Source organism: Pseudopipra pipra, chromosome 12 (assembly GCF_036250125.1).
Source record: "Pseudopipra pipra isolate bDixPip1 chromosome 12, bDixPip1.hap1, whole genome shotgun sequence".
NCBI lineage: Eukaryota > Metazoa > Chordata > Aves > Passeriformes > Pipridae > Pseudopipra > Pseudopipra pipra.
Window position 1 is genome coordinate 6,241,516 of NC_087560.1, and position 19,409 is coordinate 6,260,924.

Consider the following 19,409-nt stretch of genomic DNA (forward strand, 5'->3'; position numbering starts at 1 on the left):
CTCCCTCAGGTTACCAGCTGGTCTGCAAGGATGAGCACTGGCTGCTGTCCTGAGCTTACCAGCAGTTACAGAAAGAGCTCCCTGAGCTTAGAGCAGAGGAAGAAAACCCTGAGTCATTGAGTCTGAGTCTGTAATGTGGAAGATCACGTGTAATTGTTGTCCTCCATGCAGTAGGCTGGGACCCCTGTGTGTTCTGCAAGAGAATATCCCAGTGAATTCCCTTGTGAACTGAAAGCCAAGGGTCCGTCTGTGAGTCCTTGGTCAGCCCTGGACACAGGGGAGCAGAGTGGCGCAGCGGGAGCGTGCTGGGCCCATAACCCAGAGGTCGATGGATCGAAACCATCCTCTGCTAAGGCCTTTTTGTGCTCAGGGCTTGCTGTGCCAGAGACCTCCTGGCCCAGCCTTCCTGGCCCTGAGCAGGGCAGAACGGAGCCGCCTTCTTGCCCCAGGAAGTACCCACAAGGCCAAGGCCTTGGCTTGCCATGTCCCCAGGCAATGGAGGAAGGCCTGGGAAAGGCAGAGCTGTGCTGGGGTCACAATGGCTCAGTGGGCTAAGGCACTGCCCTCCGGGGGCAATGCTCCTGGGAGAAGCAGGTTGGAGTCCAACTTGACAGGCTCTTGGCTTCCTTGGCCTCCTTCCCGCTTTTCTTAGTTTCCCAGAAGGTCTCTCTTCCACATTTTAGAGATGCGTGAATGTTTCCCTCTCCTCAGTCATGAGAGAGCTGGGCTGGTTGAGCCTGGAGAAGACAAGGTGAGGGGTGTTGTGGTGTGTGAAGGCGTCTGTGTGGTTTGTCAGGGGCTGTGGTGAGGCAGAAAGAGCCTGTTGTACTCGGGGCAAGAGCGGCTTGTGAGAGGTTTGGAGTGTGGGACTTGTCAGAGAGGGCAGGTGAGTCTGGGAGAGGGAGGTGTGTTGGTGCTTTGAAGGGTGGTGTGATTGCAGAGGGTGTGGAGGAGGTGAAGGGAGGCCGCAGTTGGTGTTGGATGTGGTGGGAGGTGGAGAGAGAGGTCTGAGGCTGAGGCAGGGTGCTGAGTGTGAGGGAGGCTGGTGAGAGGGTCAAGAGGTGAGGTGTGCAGGAGGTCCCATGGTGTAAAGGTGAGCACTCTGGACTCTGAATCCAGCGATCTGAGTTCAAATCTCAGTGGGACCTTTCTTTACTTTAGCCTTTTGGCTCCCTCAGGCCTTCCCTCAGCACACGGACACCTTCACAGCCCTGCTCCAGGTTTGCTCTCAGGAGCACAGTGTGGGAAGCCTCTGATTTTGTCAGGCATCCTTTGCCCTTAGGGAGGCTCTGCAGGCTGTCACCATTCCCTTTCTTTTCCCTGTGTGTTAGCACATTTTCCAGGAAGATCTGTTCCAGGCATGGAGTTGAGACTGACCAGCCTGCAATTCTCCAGGGCTTCCTTTTTCCCCTTTTAGAAAATGGGGCTCATGTTTCTCCTTTTTTAGTCACTGGGAATTTCACAATTTGCCACAATTTTTCCTATTTCATGTATAGTGGTTTATCAACTTATGCCATTCCCTTAGCCATAAGCTGAAACAAAGGAGAAAAGACACTGTTTTACTTCTCAGTTATCAAGAACATTATTGCACTCCATTCTGGTAAACTTTAGGATGTCTCTGCAATTATGGAGCCTTTACAAAGTGGTCAGCAGCCCTGCAGACAGACTGGGGACATGAGGTATCACAGACATGGAGTTGTGATTGTTCACCAGAGAATTTCAAAGGAAGTTCCCATGCGTCCCAGAGGCGTTTTTAGGAAAGAGTCCTACAGAGGCAATGATTCTCTCCTCTAAACGCACATACAGTACATCCCAACATCCCCTCTGAAGGGAGTGACATTACGTTTGCTCAGCCAGCAATGGAGAGTTAGAAAAGGTGCAGGAGAATGGAGAGCAAATTTCCTGCAATGTGACACTGAGACATTTCATAAAGAACAGGCCGCCTCCCACTGTACCCCCAAAGTGCATAACTGGCCTTATGAAGTACAGTTCAGGCCTTGGTGCCCACCTGCCCATTCTGAGTCCTCATCACCAGCCTGCCCCAGCAGCACGCTGCAGCACGGGAGGTGGAGAGAGAGGTCTGAGGCTGAGGCAGGGTGCTGAGTGTGAGGGAGGCTGGTGAGAGGGTCAAGAGGTGAGATGTGCAGGAGGTCCCATGGTGTAAAGGTGAGCACTCTGGACTCTGAATCCAGCGATCTGAGTTCAAATCTCAGTGGGACCTTTCTTTACTTTAGCCTTTTGGCTCCCTCAGGCCTTCCCTCAGCACACTGACACCTTCACAGCCCTGCTCCAGGTTTGCTCTCAGGAGCACAGTGTGGGAAGCCACTGATTTTGTCAGGCATCCTTTGCCCTTATGGAAGCTCTGTGGGCTGTCACCATTCTGCTTCTTTTCCCTGTGTGTTAGCACAGTTTCCAGAAAGATCTGTTCATTTTATAAGGAAGAGTCCTGCTCCCACCTGCCCATTCTGAGTCCTCATCACCAGCCTGCCCCAGCAGCACGCTGCCCCTGCCAGGTGCAAGCAGCTGCAGCAGCAGCAGCAAAGATGCCTCTCCTCTGGCTGCTGTAGCAAGACTGAGGAGCCCAGCCTGGAGCCCCCTCAGCTGGAAGAGGCCACTGGTGTTGGCAGGGTGTCCCCCAGGGCCCCAGGAGCTGGGGCTGTGTGAGCTTTTCTCACCAGCAGCCTCCTGTGAATGCCTGGCAGAGGCACTGGGGAGGAGCAGGCCTGAGGAGCAAGCCTGGCTGGCAAAACCAGCTGTGTCAGGGCAGGCAAGAGAGGAGCAGGAGCTGTGGCCTCTCCCGCAGGGTTGCAGGGCCAGGGCAGCCCTTGGCCCCTGTGAGCCAACAAAAGGCCCTGTGCGTTGGCCGGGAATCGAACCCGGGTCAACTGCTTGGAAGGCAGCTATGCTCACCACTATACCACCAACGCATCTGCTGGCACAGCCCTGCTGCTCCTGCACCTCACACACTCCCTACCCCAGCCCCACACCCTCAGGCCTCCTCCTGCCATTCCCACACAAACACCACCACAAGCTGACACACAGCACACGCCTTGCTGCCAGGAACACCTGACTAGCAACTCTCCAGCTGCACTAGCCACCCTCCAGCACACAGCACCACCACACACTGACCACCCTTGCAGCACCACCCTGCACAAACCAGCACTCAGCTCCACGCACACTCTGCACACACCTCTGCTATGCACCACCACTCAAGGCAGCTCATGCTGCCCATGGGGGGGACACACATCTCCCTGTCCAATAGACACCTCCAGTCCTCAGCACACACAGAGCAATCACACCATCCCACTGTCTCCCTTCTGCCTGTCTCTTGCAGTGATGCTGCTGCTGCTGCTGCTGCTGCTGCTGCTGCTGCCGCCTTAGGACATGCTGGGAATGGCACCTCTCCCAATCCACCTTCACACATGTGCCAGCTGGGCTTGTACTGTGCAAGTGGAGGGGCATTTCTGTGACTATACCTGTGGTGGGGTAAGCACAGACAAACACCCACCCAGCTGCTCTCTCCTCCCCCCTCCTTCAGTGATCGGGGGGCAGAGAAAATAGGAGGAGAATCCTTCCAGGTCGAAGCAAACACTGAAACCTGGCTTAGGAAAAACTGCTGCCGGCAAAGCAGACTTGACTTGGGAAAATTAATGTTTGGCCAATTGAAATAGGAGGTATCCTCCTGTGGTTAGGAAGTTGGGGATTGAGCTGCCTGATGGGAAGGGAGAAACACTTGTATCCCAAGAACACCCAGTGCTGGTGGGGGGAAGCTCTGCCTGCAGCTCCACCCCCACCCCCTGCCTTGCTGAGGGGCATGTGGGGAGTGCTGGCACCTGAGAAAGCAGAGGAGAAAGCAGGTGGCAGTGTGAGGGAGCAGGGGCAGAAGGCAGAACAGGGCCATGGCCGTGGGTGCCATGACAGCTGCAGCAGCGCAGGGGAAAAGCTGTGGGGTGAGGCAGCAGCGGTGCAAAAAGGGTCTTAGCAGAGGATGATCCATCGACCTCTGGGTTATGGGCCCAGCACACTCCCGCTGCGCCACTCTGCTCCCCCACTCAGCTCCCACACGCCCCAGCCTGGCCCGGTGCCCCCTGGAGCACTGCCGCACCCCCTCCCTCCCTGCCTCTCTCCTCTCACCTCACACGGCACCCAAAGGGGCTCCCGCAAAACTTCACCTCCTTTCCCACCACCATCACAAACTCCACAGCCTTGCCTTGCCCTTCTCCCACACCTCCTGCCCACAGCCGTGCACGGCCACCACCCACTCTGCCTCTGCAGCTGCTCAAGGCAACCCTGCACGCAGGCCTTTGCAGGGACCAGGACACCTCCAGTCCAGGGAGACCATGAGGGATGCAGCCCTCACCACAAATCAAGCTGCGCTCCCAGGGTGCTACAGGACTGTACCCATGACACAGTTCAGTTCTTTGCTGGCCAAGGAGTGAGAGAGACTCTTTGCTTTGAATTAACAGGGAATTCATTCTCTTCTTTTAGCTGTGTACACAGAGGTGCCCTAGCCTAGGGCACCTAGCCCTAGCTGGTCATTTTTATCTTGATATAAAAGCTTGTATTCTAGGCAGAGTTTATACTTCTAAGCAAGTTTGATAGGTGGAGCTCCTTGCTCTTCACTCTGGGTACTAACTGGAAACAATGCCATGCTCAGCTCCCAGTCCCCTTGTCATTTGCCCTTTTCTTTTTCATTCATACAGAAAATGTCTGTGAGCTTTTTTCCCTCGCAGTGCTACCCCCAGCCTCAGGGCCATGGCTGCAGGGCACAGAGCATTGCACCATGACTGAGCTTTTCTGCCATAGCCTTCCAAAGGCCCCTCAGGGTTTCCCTGGTCCTTCTGGGCAGGTTTGCAGCAGTTGCTGCTGTGCTGCTGCTGCTGTGGGGGAAGAGCTGGGAGTTCAAGTGCAGGAGGAGCCCTGGGCAGCCCACAGGGGTGGGAGCTGTGCAGGTGCTGGCACCCAAAAGGGCTCTTTGCCCCGTAGTTGGCAGGATTCGAACCTGCGCGGGGAAACCCCAATGGATTTCTAGTCCATCGCCTTCACCACTCGGCCACAACTACCTGCTTCTCATGAAAAGATGATCAACTAAGGGGACTGAAAAGTTATTCAAAATCTCTCTATTAACTTTTACACAGAAAAAATCAGAAACTGGCCCTGCAGGGCCGTGATCTCCAAGTTAAAGTCTCAAGCTCAATGACTCAGCGTTTTCTTGCAGTGGTCTGAGCTCAAGGAGCTTTTCCTATAACTGCTGGTAAGCTCAGGACAGCAGCCAGTGCTCATCCTTGCAGACCAGCTGGTAACCAGAGGGAGGAGGAGAACAAAGGACCACGACTCTCCAATGATGATGCACAAAAGGCTTTAATGAGAAGGAGCAAATGCAGTGGCACAGAGCAGAGACCAAGAAAGGCGTTTGCAGGGGTCAGGGAGGGACAGAGGTGGGCCCATTTGCCAAGGAGCAAGGGGATGCTGTGCCATCCTCAGCAGTTCATGCTGCAGCGGGGGATAGGCAGACACAGCCCGGACCCCCCCAGACCAAGGGAGCCCCCAGAAGAGATGGGAACCCCCGAGGAGCTGAGGGAGCTGCCAACAGCAGCTGACAGAGAGGATCCCACGGCTGTGCTCTGAGGGAAGGAGGTGAGGATGGGGCCCGGCATGGTCACCACCACCGGGGTGGCCTCGATGTAGACGGTGGAGTCAGCGCAGCGGGCGTAACAGGGCTCAGTGCAGCTGCTGGCGAGTGGGGTTGGGCCACAGGGGCCGCAGGGGCGTGGGGGACAGGGTCTGCAGCAAGACATCTCTGGGTGAAGGAGGCAGAGCTGAAACACAGAGCAGGGAGCAACAACCTTAGTATCAGTTTGCCCCTCTTTCCTACTGCTCTCTCCATGGACACCATTTGTTTTAAAAGCAGGCTTTGTGCCTACAGCTCCCACAACCCTCATCATGGCCTATGAGACAAAAAGCACAAGAAGGATGTCCCAGGTTTATGAATAGGACCTAGGAGAGTGGGTTTAAGGCACCTGTGGAAAGACTGATCACAGCTCATCTCCAAAACAGACTTGGCTGTGTTAGAGATGTCAGGGGATGCACTGAGCCATTTCCTTCCACCATTGAAGGTGCAAATTCTGTTGGGCAGATCCCCCTGCAGCTCTGACCCCTTGATCCCCTTTTGCTGGAACTAAACCCTTAATTCCCAAATTCCCAGCTCTCCCCAGCCACCACCATGAAAAGGCTGACAGCCCTTCAACAACTCTGTGTCAGGGCCAAGCTGAGGTACCCAAGGATCAACCTGAGGAGCCATCACAACAGCTCTTCAGCCCACAGAGAGAGAAAGAGCGGACTCAGGCTTACCTCGTTCCTCAAGGAAAGGGAGGCAGGAGAGGAGGATGCAGAGCCTGCAGCAGCACAGCCTTTTATGCTGTGTCCCAGAGCCCTGTGGGGCCACAAACATTCCTTGCCAATGAAACATCTAAACACCTAGTAGTCACCATGTGCCAACACCTCGTAGCTGATGAAGTCCCTGCCTCTTTCATGTCAGATATTGTTCTCTGGTTTCACACACAAAATATGAAAATTATTCATCTCTGTCCCAGCTTCCAAAGACCACTTTACTTGGAGTCCTCAGACTACTGTGCCAGGTCAGTTTAAATGGGTTTGCATGATATCAATTGCCTTTTTCACTTCTCCTTCTTGATGGTGAGCGTGGCCCCAGTCACAGTTACATTCAGCCATGAGGGACACCTCAGGTCAGCTCTCAGGAGCTTTCAGTGCAGGCACTCAGGCTCAGAGGGACATTTCTCCCCACAGGGCATCACAGACATACAGAAGAATGTGAGTGACTTGAGGCAGAAAGTCCAAAGTGCACGACCCCATATGGGGGAAGAGACTCATCTCTCCAGGGAGGTGGCAAGGAAAGTCCATGTTCAGCTGTAGGATGTCCCCTGCAGGAGAAGGGACAGCCAAGGGCAACTTGATTACAATCCTTGGGCTGTAGCATGGCCTGATTTTGTGATCAAAGAGATGCTGCATCCTTCCCTGGAAGAGACCCACACCCCAAGTGACCTGTTTGGATCAGCGTGTTCACCCAGAGGCCAGAGGCCTGGATGGTCAGCTTTGGGGAAGAGGCTGAGGGCAGGGAACACTTAGCTCTTGGCTCTTTGCCCTGGGTCAGGGATGGCTTTGCCCACTCCATGCCTTTCACATTTCAAAGGGACACTGGATCTGTCTCCCAGGGAACGTGGGAGTCATCGGGATGTGGAAGAGTTGGGAAAAACCCAGAGCTCCAGGCAAGCCTGAGTCACCCAGGGTGGACTTCAGTGGACACAGTGCCTCAGACTTGGGCATTCCAGGGATAACCGAGCTCATATCCTCCAAGCTCTGCTGTTGTCAAGGGCATTTCCAGACCTTTTAGCCCGATTGCAGGATCAACAGGTGCTTCTCTGCAATCCCCTGCATTTGCTGCTCCTGCCCTTCTGTTCTGCCTCATCCTCTGCCAGTCCCTCTCTCCAGGAGAGTTCACCACCCCCTCTCTTGTCCCTGGGGACACAGAGTGGGGCACAGCAATCCAGATGTGGCCTCTGCAGTGCCACGGAAAGGGCACCATTCCTGAGGGCATCAGAGCCCAGGGTTATGGGGTGAGCTCTGGAGAGGGACAGTAAGGAGCTCTCAGGATCAGGAGTGAAGGCTCCACACAGCACCTACAGTGCAAGGGACTCTGTTGGGACAGACTTTCTCTCCTCTTTCCAGCCTTTGTGCCCAGAAGGGCTTAGTACTCCCTGCTCTGGAAAGGGAATGCAGAGCAAGGGGCATTCCCTGCACACAGCCCTGTGCTCTCCATGGGGCCATGGCATGTGCTCAGCAGTGCAGGCAGCCTCAGTGGCATCTCCTGGTGGCCCAGCTGGGAGGCTCAGCTGTAGAAACCATTCCCACCTCCTGGTAGCACACAGGGGCTTCCATGCAGCCCTGGAAGAGCTGCCCAAGAGACAAGGACCTCTCTGACACTGGCAGTGTTCAGAGGACAACGGGACAAGGCCCAGAGCTTCAGGAGGTGAGTGGGAAGTTTGTCCTGCTCTGAGCAGGACCAGAGCACTTCCAGTGGTCCCTCCTGACCTCCACTGTTCTGGGGTGCCCTGCACCTCCTGGGCCCTTGGAGCAGCCACCAAAGGACAATGCCTTGGAAAGCAGCAGCAGCACCAGCACAGGATTGCAAAGACATTCCAGGTGTTTTGGGAATTGTCTGTAAAGGTGTGGAAATGCCTTTGACGAAAACAGAAATTGTGGAGGCATGAGGCTCCGTGCTCTGCTGTCCCTGGAATTCCCAAGTCTGGGGCACTGTCTCCACTGAAGTCCACACTGGGTGACTCAGGTTTGCCTGGAGCTCTGGGATTTTCCCAACTCTTCCCGATGGCAATGGCTCTCAGGTGCTCTGGGAGACTGATCCAATGCCCCTTTGAAATGCAAAAGGCATGGAATGGGCAAAGCCCTCCCTGATCCAGGACAGAGAGCCAAGAGCCTTTGGCTCCCTGCCCTCAGTCTCTTCCCCAAAGCAGGCCACGCAGGTCTCTGGCCTCTGGGTGAACACACGGAGGAAAACAGGTCAGTTGGGGTGTGGGGTTTTTGCAGGAGTGAATAAGAGGTGGGACATTCCTCTGTGTGCTCTGGAAATCCCAGTCCCCACGGGCAAGAAGACCCATGTGCAAGGGGAGGCAGGGGGGGCAGCCTGCAGAACTCAAGACCACTTAGCTGCTCAAAAAGGCCAAAGTGCTTAGGCAGTGGAGGCAGAAATACACATCTGGGGATGACTATGGCCAGGGAGTGCAAGGGGGGATCAGGAAAGTGAAGGCAGAGCTGGAGCTGAACTAAACTATGAACATGAAAAATCACCAGGCTTTCTTCAGGTGCAGAGAACAACAAAGAAAGATGCAAGGAGCTGTAAATCCACAGGAGTGAAAGATGGCAACATCTGACATGGGGAAGGAGGAGATTTTTTCCTTGGTATTCAGTGGCAAGTGCTCCAGCCATGCCAGTGATTGACAGAATCCAAGGGCATGGAGTGGCAGAAGGCAATGCAACCCACTGTAGAAAATAATCAGCTTCAAGGCCATCAAAGGAACCTGCATGTGCACAAGTCCAAGGGGCCTGATGAGATGCATGTGAGGGTTCTGAAGGGACTGGCAGAAGAAGTTGCTAAAGCACTCCCCATCTTATTTGAAAAGTCTCAGCACTGGAGAATTGAGAAGTGGAGGCCAGGCAGTCTCACCTCTGTGCCTTGGCAAGGTCATGGAGCAGATCCTCCTGGAAGCCGTTCTATGACACCGAGAAAAGAAAGAGCTGATTGGTGCCAGCCAACAGGGCTTCAGTAAGGGCAGTCATTCCTGAGTAGTGTCCTTCACCTGATACGGGTTTAATGAATTTCTGTCATGGGTTTGTATCACTGGGGGATGAGGGAAGAGCAACTGCTGTGCAAAATATGGAAGAGGACTCTGTACAACACCCTCCTCCCTAAACTGTAGAGACTTATGGCTTATCTGGCTGGGACCCTCAGGGACTAAGGAATTGGATTGATGGGATGGGGTTGTCGTCAGCGGTTCAGTGTCCAAGTAGAGATGAGTGACAAGAGTTGTTCCTCAGGGATTGGTTTGGGGACCAAGATTATTTAAGTCCTTTGTCAGGGACGTGGAGAGTGGGATTGAGTGTATCCTCAGCACGTTTGTAGATGCCATTGAGCTGAGTGGTGTGGGCGATACTCTAGAGGCAGGGATGGCATCCAGAGGGACCTGGAGAGGCTGGAGAGGTGGGTCTGTGCAAACCTCATGAAGTTCCAAAAGGACAAGTGCCCTGGTCAGGGCAATCCCAAACATGGAGACAGGCTGGGCTGGGAGTGGATTGATAGGATCCCTTGAGAGAACAGCTTGGAGGCTCTGGCTGTTGAAGTAGTGAACGTGCACTGACAGTCCAGAAGCCAATGGTATCCTGGGCTGCATGCAGAGCCATGGGGCAGCAGGGCAAGGGAGGGAATCCTCCCTCTCTACTCTGCTCTCCTGAGACCATACCTGGGCTCCTGTGTGCTGCCCTAGGACCCCCAGCAGAAGAAATACACGGACCTGATGGAGTGGGTCCAGAGGAGGCCTCAGAGCTGGTCAGGCAAGTGGAGCACTTTCCCTATGAGGACAGGCTGAGAGGGTTGGGGTTGTGTAGCTGAGAGAAGAGAAGAGAAGGCTCCCAGCAGACATTCAGTAAAGTGGCAGAGGAATATTTGGTCAGGGTTTGTAGTGATGGGACAAGGGGTAATGGTTTTAAACTGCGAGTGGGTAAATGTAGATTAGAGATGAGAAACAAATTGTTTCCACTGAGCGTGTTGAGACACTGGAACAGGTCTTCCACAGAATTTCGGGATAACATGTCAGGGGGCTGGAACTCGATGATCTTCAAAGTCCTGGTCATCTCTAAATAATTCCTAGATTGAACAGACAAATCTGTGCTGTATGAAGTGGGAGCACAACATTTCAGATGAAAGAGGAAAGAACTTAATCAGCAAAGAAGCCTTACAAGTGACGACTACCAGGTGTTTACATGTTTCATGGGCAAGGAATGTTTGTGGCCCCACAGGGCTCTGGGACACAGCATAAAAGGCTGTGCTGCTGCAGGTTCTGCATCCTCCTCTTCTGCCTCCCTTTCCTCGAGGAACGAGGTAAGCCTGAGTCTGCTCCATCTCTCTCTATGGGCTGAAGGGCTGTCATGGTCACTCCTCAGGTTGATCCTTGGGTGCCTCAGCTTGGCCCTGAGACAGAGTTGTTGAAGGGCTGTCAGCCTTTTCATGGTGGTGGCTGGGGAGAGCTGGGAATTTGGGAATTAAGGGTTTAGTTCCAGCAAAAGGGGATCAAGGGGTCAGAGCTGCAGGGGGATCTGCCCAACAGAATTTGCACGTTCAGTGCTGGAATGAAATGGCTCAGTGCAACCCCTGACATCTCTAACACAACCAAGTCTGTTCTGGAGATGGACTGTGATCAATCTTTTCACAGATGCCTTAAACCCACTCTCCTAGGTCCTATTCATAAACCTGGGCAGCCCTCTTGTGCTTTTCCACTCATAGGCCATGATGAGGGTTGTGGGAGTGTTAGGCACAGTGTGCTTTTAAAGCAAATGGTGTCTATGTAGATTACTGTAGGAAAGAGAGACAAACTGATACTAAGGTTTTTTCTCCCTGCTCTGTGTTTCAGCTCTGCCTCCTTCACCCAGAGATGTCTTGCTGCAGACCCTGTCCCCCACGCCCCTGTGGCCCCTGTGGCCCAACCCCACTCGCCAGCACCTGCACTGAGCCCTGTTACGCCCGCTGCGCTGACTCCACCGTCTACATCGAGGCCACCCCGGTGGTGGTGACCATGCCGGGCCCCATCCTCACCTCCTTCCCTCAGAACACAGCCGTGGGATCCTCTCTGTCAGCTGCTGTTGGCAGCTCCCTCAGCTCCTCGGGGGTTCCCATCTCTTCTGGGGGCTCCCTTGGTCTGGGGGGGTCCGGGCTGTGTCTGCCTATCCCCCGCTGCAGCATGAACTGCTGAGGATGGCACAGCATCCCCTTGCTTTTTGGCAAATGGGCCCACCTCTGTCCCTCCCTGACCCCTGCAAACGCCTTTCTTGGTCTCTGCTCTGTGCCACTGCATTTGCTCCTTCTCATTAAAGCCTTTTGTGCAGCATCATTGGAGAGTCGTGGTCCTTTGTTCTCCTCCTCCCTCAGGTTACCAGCTGGTCTGCAAGGATGAGCACTGGCTGCTGTCCTGAGCTTACCATCAGCTGCAGAAAGAGCTCCCTGAGCTTAGAGCAGTGCATTTCTCTTCAAATGTGAGCTGGACTTGGAGGAGTGTGGGAGTGGGGGTACCCCAGGGTATCACACCAGGCTGTCTTGTCAGAGGTGCTCTTTCAGGTATCCCAACCTGATGGTTCTCAAGCTCCCAGAGACATCCCACTCAGAGGGAGGTGCTGGCACAGCCTACAGCAGTCCAGGAGACCTCAAGGGACAGCTCTTTAGAGGGTGCCAAGATACTTTCCTTATAGTCAGCAGGAGGTTCCATCCTGCCTACCACCCAAGTTGGTAACTCCTGGCAACAATGTCCAAGAGATTTGGGAATTGTTTCCAAAACTGCAGCAACAGTGCTGGTCTTCCACTTGGGCTACAGTTCAGGCAGGGAATGCTGGAAGGCTGTGAGGGGCTGACTGATGATCCTCTGTCCCCCAGCGTGGTTGCAAAGCTGATGCTGCTGTTGTTGTCAGGGCTGTCCCCACCTGTATCATGCAACAGCCCCTGGTGTGGGGAAGGACATTTCGCCTCCCAAAGGCTTCTGTAAAGGGACACGTCAGCTCTCAGCCTAGAATAAGAGCTTTTTTTTTTTCTGGGTAAACATGACCAGCATTTGGCTAGGGCACCACAGCAGACCTAAAAGAGGATAATGAATTCCCTGTTAATTCAAAGCAAAGAGTCTCTCCCTCACTCCTTGGCCAGCAAAGAACTGAACTGTGTCATGGGTACAGTCCTGTAGCACCCTGGGAGCGCAGCTTGATTTGTGGTGAGGGCTGCATCCCTCATGGTCTCCCTGGACTGGAGGTGTCCTGGTCCCTGCAAAGGCCTGCGTGCAGGGTTGCCTTGAGCAGCTGCAGAGGCAGAGTGGGTGGTGGCCGTGCACGGCTGTGGGCAGGAGGTGTGGGAGAAGGGCAAGGCAAGGCTGTGGAGTTTGTGATGGTGGTGGGAAAGGAGGTGAAGTTTTGCGGGAGCCCCCTTGGGTGGCGTGTGAGGTGAGAGGAGAGAGGCAGGGAGGGAGGGGGTGCGGCAGTGCCAGGGGCACCGGGCCGGGCTGGGGCGTGTGGGTGCTGAGTGGGGGAGCAGAGTGGCGCAGCGGGAGCGTGCTGGGCCCATAACCCAGAGGTCGATGGATCATCCTCTGCTAAGACCCTTTTTGCACCGCTGCTGCCTCACCCCACAACTTTTGCCCTGCGCTGCTGCAGCTGTCATGGCACCCACGGCCATGGCCCTGCTCTGCCTTCTGCCCCTGCTCCCTCACACTGCCACCTGCTTTCTCCTCTGCTTTCTCAGGTGCCAGCACTCCCCACATGCCCCTCAGCAAGGCAGGGGGTGGCATGGAAAGGTGAGGTCACAAGAGGAGCCTATCTAAAAGGAGACAGAGAGAGGGGTTCTACTAAAAAAAAGTCCCAGAAAGCACCAGGGGTGTTGGCAGCAAATTCCTCTGGCTCTGCCAGCATGGGACATCCACAGCAACTGCTGGCAAAAGCAGGAGCCTCCAAGCACAAGGTGTCCAGCAAGGGATGCATGGAATGATTGGGAAGTGCTCCTTTCTCAGCTTGGGATGGGCTCCTTGTAGACTGAATCCAAGCTGACAGAGAACATGCTGCAGAAATCCATCTAAAAGGCACAACTCTCCTGGGGCTGTTCTGAGGCCTGGGTTGGCTCATCTCCTGCTCTGGATAGCCTGTGGGGGGCTGGCCAGGAAATCCTCTGAGCTCAGCAGCTGCAGGATCTGCTCCAAGCTGTGTCTCTGTAGCTCCAGCCAGCAAGTTTTGGGCACAACTCTCCTACCAAGCTGTGAGGATGCTGCCCCCCACATAACCACCTGCTCATAGTGGAAATCTCTGATGCTCTGGTTCTTGTGTTTCCAGGCTGAGCCACAGCTGTGCAAAGAAAGGCCTTGCTGCTGTTTCCTAGCTACCTGCTTTGACAAGGTCCAAACTGCTGTAAACCGTGTGGCCTTGGCCTTGGGAAAGCACTCCAGCCAGACTGGCCCCTCTCCTCTTGTCTCTGCCCCTCCTTAGCCACATATTCAGGGGTGTCCAGGAACACCTGCCTGTGAGCAGCTCCCAAAGGAATGATGCTCTATGGGCTGGAGGGAATGGCAGAGATCCTGGGCAGGATATAGGGGACAGAACCAGCAGGAATCTTCTGCACTTCCCGCTCCTCCCCCTGCTCATGGGGTCCTCCAGGCAGCCAGCCACTCTGCAAGGCTGCTGATGGGCATACATATGTCACACCTATAGACAGTGCTGGGGGTGGTGGGAGATTCAGTGCCACTGAACACAGGCTGCTGGGCAAGGCCTGTTGCTGGCCTGAGATGTGGTGACAACACCCGAGGTCAGTATCCATGCACTGAACAACTCTGGAGAGATGTGCATTCCATCACATTACACCAAACACTGTCATGAAGGAAACCTGCCTCACCCAGATGGTGGAGTCCACGCGCTTCACGTGGCAAGGGGAAACCTTCCTGTGTCCACCTATACTCGTGAGGCACATTCTTCCCCAGATGGTTAAGAAGAGGAAGGAAGCAAGGAAAAAAACCTACATTTTCCACTCTGTCTTTCAGACAAAGGCTTGTGAGCAGTGCTGGCCGGAGCAACAACTGTGCTGAGAAGCAGAAGCTCAAGCAGGAGAGCTGATACAGTGTGCTGAGAACCTCTGGGCAGGCACATCTGTCTGTTGGTGACTTTAGCCTATGGTGAAGCTTCTCAGAAGCAATGGGTTTTTGAAAGTGTCATGGCTTATAGAAAAAAAGGATGTTTGCACCTTTGAAAAACAGTTCAGCTGAAGGTGAGGTTTTTACACTAAAATGCCGTCTGCCACTCACCTCACCCCATGCTTGTAGCCTGAATGATACACTTTAAATATGCATTGACAATGATACCTATATGTGAGTGAGCATCATCTTCCTCAGTCATAGATACACTGTTTGGATGTGCTGTTTCCCAGGCTTGGTTGTCCCTGCACTGGCTTGACTAAAACTGCCTCAGCTTGTTCTCTGCCCGAGCAACAGTCACCATGGCACAGGGCAGGTGGCAGGAGGAAGAGATCTCCCGTCCTCCATCAGCATGCCACCAAGTGACACTGTCTGCCTTTCCCCAGAGAGCACCTGCCATCCTCTTCTGCTCACCATGGACACTTGGTAGAAGACCAAGTGGGAGTCCATTCAAAAGTGACTGGCCCGCAAATGAGACAAGGGCAGAGTGGAATGGCTGAGCAGGAGCCTGTGCATCAACCGGTAGAGAAAATCTCCAGCCCCCTGGCACACACTGCCCAGGGGCAGTTGCAATTTCAGGAGAAAGAAACACAAGGAGACTCGGGCTGTGATGAAGCATTGCTTTAATGCAAACAGAAAGGGCTTTGGGACAGGAGGGGGAAGAGTGCTGAGCACGAGAGGGAGAGGGCTCCACAGGACATCACCCCTTGCAGCAGCGGGATGCAGAGCACCTGCAAGGCGCTCCTTTCTCCCCGTCACAGCTAGAGCTGGTGAGAATCGCCCCCCATCCACAGCAAGGGCAGGGGAAGTGCTTTGCCTTGGTCAGGGCAAAAGCTCCAGAGCCTGGGAGGGAGGGAGGGTGAGGGGCTAGCTGGGGATAACAAGGAAAGCATAGGAAGATTAAGAGCAAGAAGTGCACAATGTCAAGGGATGACACACGGCTCCTGTGCGTAGAGGGGAAGAGGCAGGAGCCCCACACACTGTGAAACCACAGGCATCTCCCCCATCCTGGATCCAGATCTCGTTTGTTCGTTCCTGGTCGTCCTTCCCAACGTGAGGGATCCACCGTCCCTACCAGCAGGGATTGCACAAACGCAGGGACCCACAGAGACCGCTCCCAAATCTCCCAAATCCAAGGGAGCCCCCAGAAGAGATGGGAACCCCCGCAGAGCTGAGGTTGCTGCCAACAGCAGCTGACAGAGAGGATCCCACAGCTGTGCTCTGAGGGAAGGAGGTGAGGATGGGGCCCGGCATGGTCACCACCACCGGGGAGGGCTCGATGTACACGGTGGAGTCAGCGCAGCGCTGGACACAGGGCTCGTTGCAGCTGCTGGCAAGGGGAGCTGGGCCACAGGGGCCACAGGGGCTTTGGGGACAGGGTCTGAAGCAAGACATCTCTGGGTGAAGGAGGCAGAGCTGAAACACAGAGCAGAGCATGAGCATGACATGGAAGCCGAGGGGAGACAACAGATCAGAACATCAAGTGCGTGCACAAAGAGCCCGGTGCGGTTCAGACTTACCTGGCTGACAGGGGAGATGGCAGCGAGGGCAGTGGATGGCAGCTGTGGAGACACAGGGACTTTTATACCCTGTCTCCAAAGCCTTGGGGGGCCCGAAGCATTCTTTTTGCATGAAGCATTCTCCTGACTTGCAGTATTTGCTTGCAACGTGCTCCTGGATGTTTACACATTTCCCCCTTTCATCAGAGAGGGTTTGCTCCCATTGAACACGTGGGCAAGAATAAAGGTGCCCTTTGAAGTTCATCAGTCGTTATGCTGCTTCTTAAAGCCACGGGTCTTGTTGTCCATCTTGTCTAGGCTGCCTGCAGAAACACACAGTGGCATTGCTGGCCACGCACATTCCTGGGGCACGGTCTCCACCACCGCCCTTCCACACCACACACTGACCTCAGGCACTCAGGAGTTCAGCACCTGAAGACACCTCAATGTTGTTTCCGGCTCAGGGCCTTGGCCTGCCCAGCAGAGACTCATTGGCTTTGCAGTTGTCTTTAGACATTTGGGCAATGATCCACCAGAATCTTTTTTGACCCATCCTCTGCCCAGCTCTTGCACTCTTCTGCACCCAGTACAGGAACTGTTTCTTCTGATCCTTACACAACAGAAGCACCTGGCAGCTCTGGTTCCTAGTCTTTCCCACATCCCAGAGAGGCTGTTTGCCTCCAGGATGAGCATGAGGAGAAAAACAAAGCCATTTTGGCTTGGCTCAGCCTCAGACAAGGAGTCATAAGGCCCTTCGAACATACCTTTCATAGACTTGTTTTTCAGTAAACAATAAACTCTCTGAGCTGAACTCATATGCCCAGTGGGAAGAAGAAAAACAATGGTTATATTGTCAAGGAATAACACCTTTCCCATCCAGGAGTGAAACAGCTGGACAGTCCTTATGAGAGTGAGCAGTTCAGCTCTTTGGCCTGCCCTTTGATGTTTTGCTGATGTCCATATGACTTGGACAGTGGGTGAGCCACAAGGACTGATAACCACAGGCCACAGTGAAGGCATATGTCAACAGGTGGGGTGCTTCAGGTGCTGAACTCCCGAGTGCCTGAGGTCAGTGTGTGGTGTGGAAGGGCGGTGGTGGAGACCGTGCCCCAGGAATGTGCGTGGCCAGCAATGCCACTGTGTGTTTCTGCAGGCAGCCTAGACAAGATGGACAACAAGACCCGTGGCTTTAAGAAGCAGCATAATGATTGATGAACTTCAAAGGGCACCACATGTTCAATGGGAGCAAACCCTCTCTGATGAAAGGGGGAAATGTGTAAACATCCAGGAGCACGTTGCAAGCAAATACTGCAAGTCAGGAGAATGCTTCATGCAAAAAGAATGCTTCGGGCCCCCCAAGGCTTTGGAGACAGGGTATAAAAGTCCCTGTGTCTCCACAGCTGCCATCCACTGCCCTCGCTGCCATCTCCCCTGTCAGCCAGGTAAGTCTGAACCGCACCGGGCTCTTTGTGCACGCACTTGATGTTCTGATCTGTTGTCTCCCCTCGGCTTCCATGTCATGCTCATGCTCTGCTCTGTGTTTCAGCTCTGCCTCCTTCACCCAGAGATGTCTTGCTTCAGACCCTGTCCCCAAAGCCCCTGTGGCCCCTGCGGCCCAGCTCCCCTTGCCAGCAGCTGCAACGAGCCCTGTGTCCAGCGCTGCGCTGACTCCACCGTGTACATCGAGCCCTCCCCGGTGGTGGTGACCATGCCGGGCCCCATCCTCACCTCCTTCCCTCAGAGCACAGCTGTGGGATCCTCTCTGTCAGCTGCTGTTGGCAGCAACCTCAGCTCTGCGGGGGTTCCCATCTCTTCTGGGGGCTCCCTTGGATTTGGGAGATTTGGGAGCGGTCTCTGTGGGTCCCTGCGTTTGTGCAATCCCTGCTGGTAGGGACGGTGGATCCCTCACGTTGGGAAGGACGACCAGGAACGAACAAACGAGATCTGGATCCAGGATGGGGGAGATGCCTGTGGTTTCACAGTGTGTGGGGCTCCTGCCTCTTCCCCTCCACGCACAGGAGCCGTGTGTCATCCCTTGACATTGTGCACTTCTTGCTCTTAATCTTCCTATGCTTTCCTTGTTATCCCCAGCTAGCCCCTCACCCTCCCTCCCTCCCAGGCTCTGGAGCTTTTGCCCTGACCAAGGCAAAGCACTTCCCCTGCCCTTGCTGTGGATGGGGGGCGATTCTCACCAGCTCTAGCTGTGATGGGGAGAAAGGAGCGCCTTGCAGGTGCTCTGCATCCCTCTGCTGCAAGGGGTGATGTCCTGTGGAGCCCTCTCCCTCTCGTGCTCAGCACTCTTCCCCCTCCTGTCCCAAAGCCCTTTCTGTTTGCATTAAAGCAATGCTTCATCACAGCCTGAGTCTCCTTGTGTTTCTTTCTCCTGAAATTGCAACTGCCCCTGGGCAGTGTGTGCCGGGGGGCTGGAGATTTTCTCTACCAGTTGATGCACAGGCTCCTGCTCAGCCATTCCACTCTGCCCTTGTCTCATTTGTGGGCCAGTCACTTTTGAATGGACTCCCACTTGGTCTTCTACCAAGTGTCCATGGTGAGCAGAAGAGGATGGCAGGTGCTCTCTGGGGAAAGGCAGACAGTGAAGTTATGGTGAACAGGAACAATAGGGTTTCTATCACTTGGGAATCATTTCCTCTCAGTAACACTGCCAGTATTTTTTCTGAGGTAACAAAAGTGTGAGTGGGTTGTGGATATTGTTACAGCTACAAAAAATATTCTACAGCAAGAAAAGAGACAGAAGAGGTTCGTTTTCATCATGACTTCACTGATTTTTTTTTTTTCCTTCTCTTACTAACAAGGTCTTCCTTGCACATGTATCATCAGTCCCTTGTTGCTATTGTGCCCCATGGAGTGTCTCCACCCATGGCATTAATCCCCAGAGATCATTAGCAAGGTTTGAAATCCATGCTTGGTACAGTTCAGCTTTTATCTCTGTCTGTGTGTCTCTGTGAAAGCCGAGATTGACCAAGAGGGAGTTCACTCTGAAAGGGTTTCTGTCCAAGATGATGTTTTAGTCAGTGTAAGGGTTTAGTAATAAGACTCAAACTACAGAGTACCAGATAATTAATTAATATTTCTGATACTGACATTAATTGTGCCTTAACTCCCAAAAATAACAAAGTTACTGATGCATACTCCCTTCGACAAGGGCCTGAATGCAGATTGAAACCTACTCCCACCTAATGCGTTCACAGTTTGGAAAACAGCTCTGGAAAAATTGGACACATGCTGAATATTATGTGCATTGTTTCATCTGTAAGTAACCAGATACCACTGCCATGTGTATCAGCATTATTTTGAACATGGAAAATGGAGTTCTTAATCAATGCTCTTAATCAGTGGCTAGTAAAAGATTATTCTCTATTGTTTCTGTTCTTGA

At 53.9% G+C, this 19,409-nt stretch overlaps 5 non-coding genes across 5 annotated transcripts; 3 read left to right on the forward strand and 2 right to left on the reverse strand.

Moving 5' to 3' along the window:
• Nucleotides 1-280: 280 nt before the first annotated feature.
• On the forward strand, nt 281-352 carry TRNAM-CAU (transfer RNA methionine (anticodon CAU)). Its single transcript has one exon. It is a non-coding gene; the product is annotated as a tRNA-Met (tRNA).
• Nucleotides 353-1,076: 724 nt separating this feature from the next.
• Nucleotides 1,077-1,148, forward strand: TRNAQ-CUG (transfer RNA glutamine (anticodon CUG)). The gene has a single exon. It is a non-coding gene; the product is annotated as a tRNA-Gln (tRNA).
• Nucleotides 1,149-2,149: 1,001 nt separating this feature from the next.
• Nucleotides 2,150-2,221, forward strand: TRNAQ-CUG (transfer RNA glutamine (anticodon CUG)). The gene has a single exon. It is a non-coding gene; the product is annotated as a tRNA-Gln (tRNA).
• A 634-nt stretch (nt 2,222-2,855) lies between these two features.
• On the reverse strand, nt 2,856-2,927 carry TRNAG-UCC (transfer RNA glycine (anticodon UCC)). The gene has a single exon. It is a non-coding gene; the product is annotated as a tRNA-Gly (tRNA).
• Nucleotides 2,928-4,981: 2,054 nt separating this feature from the next.
• On the reverse strand, nt 4,982-5,063 carry TRNAS-AGA (transfer RNA serine (anticodon AGA)). The gene has a single exon. It is a non-coding gene; the product is annotated as a tRNA-Ser (tRNA).
• Nucleotides 5,064-19,409: the final 14,346 nt, after the last annotated feature.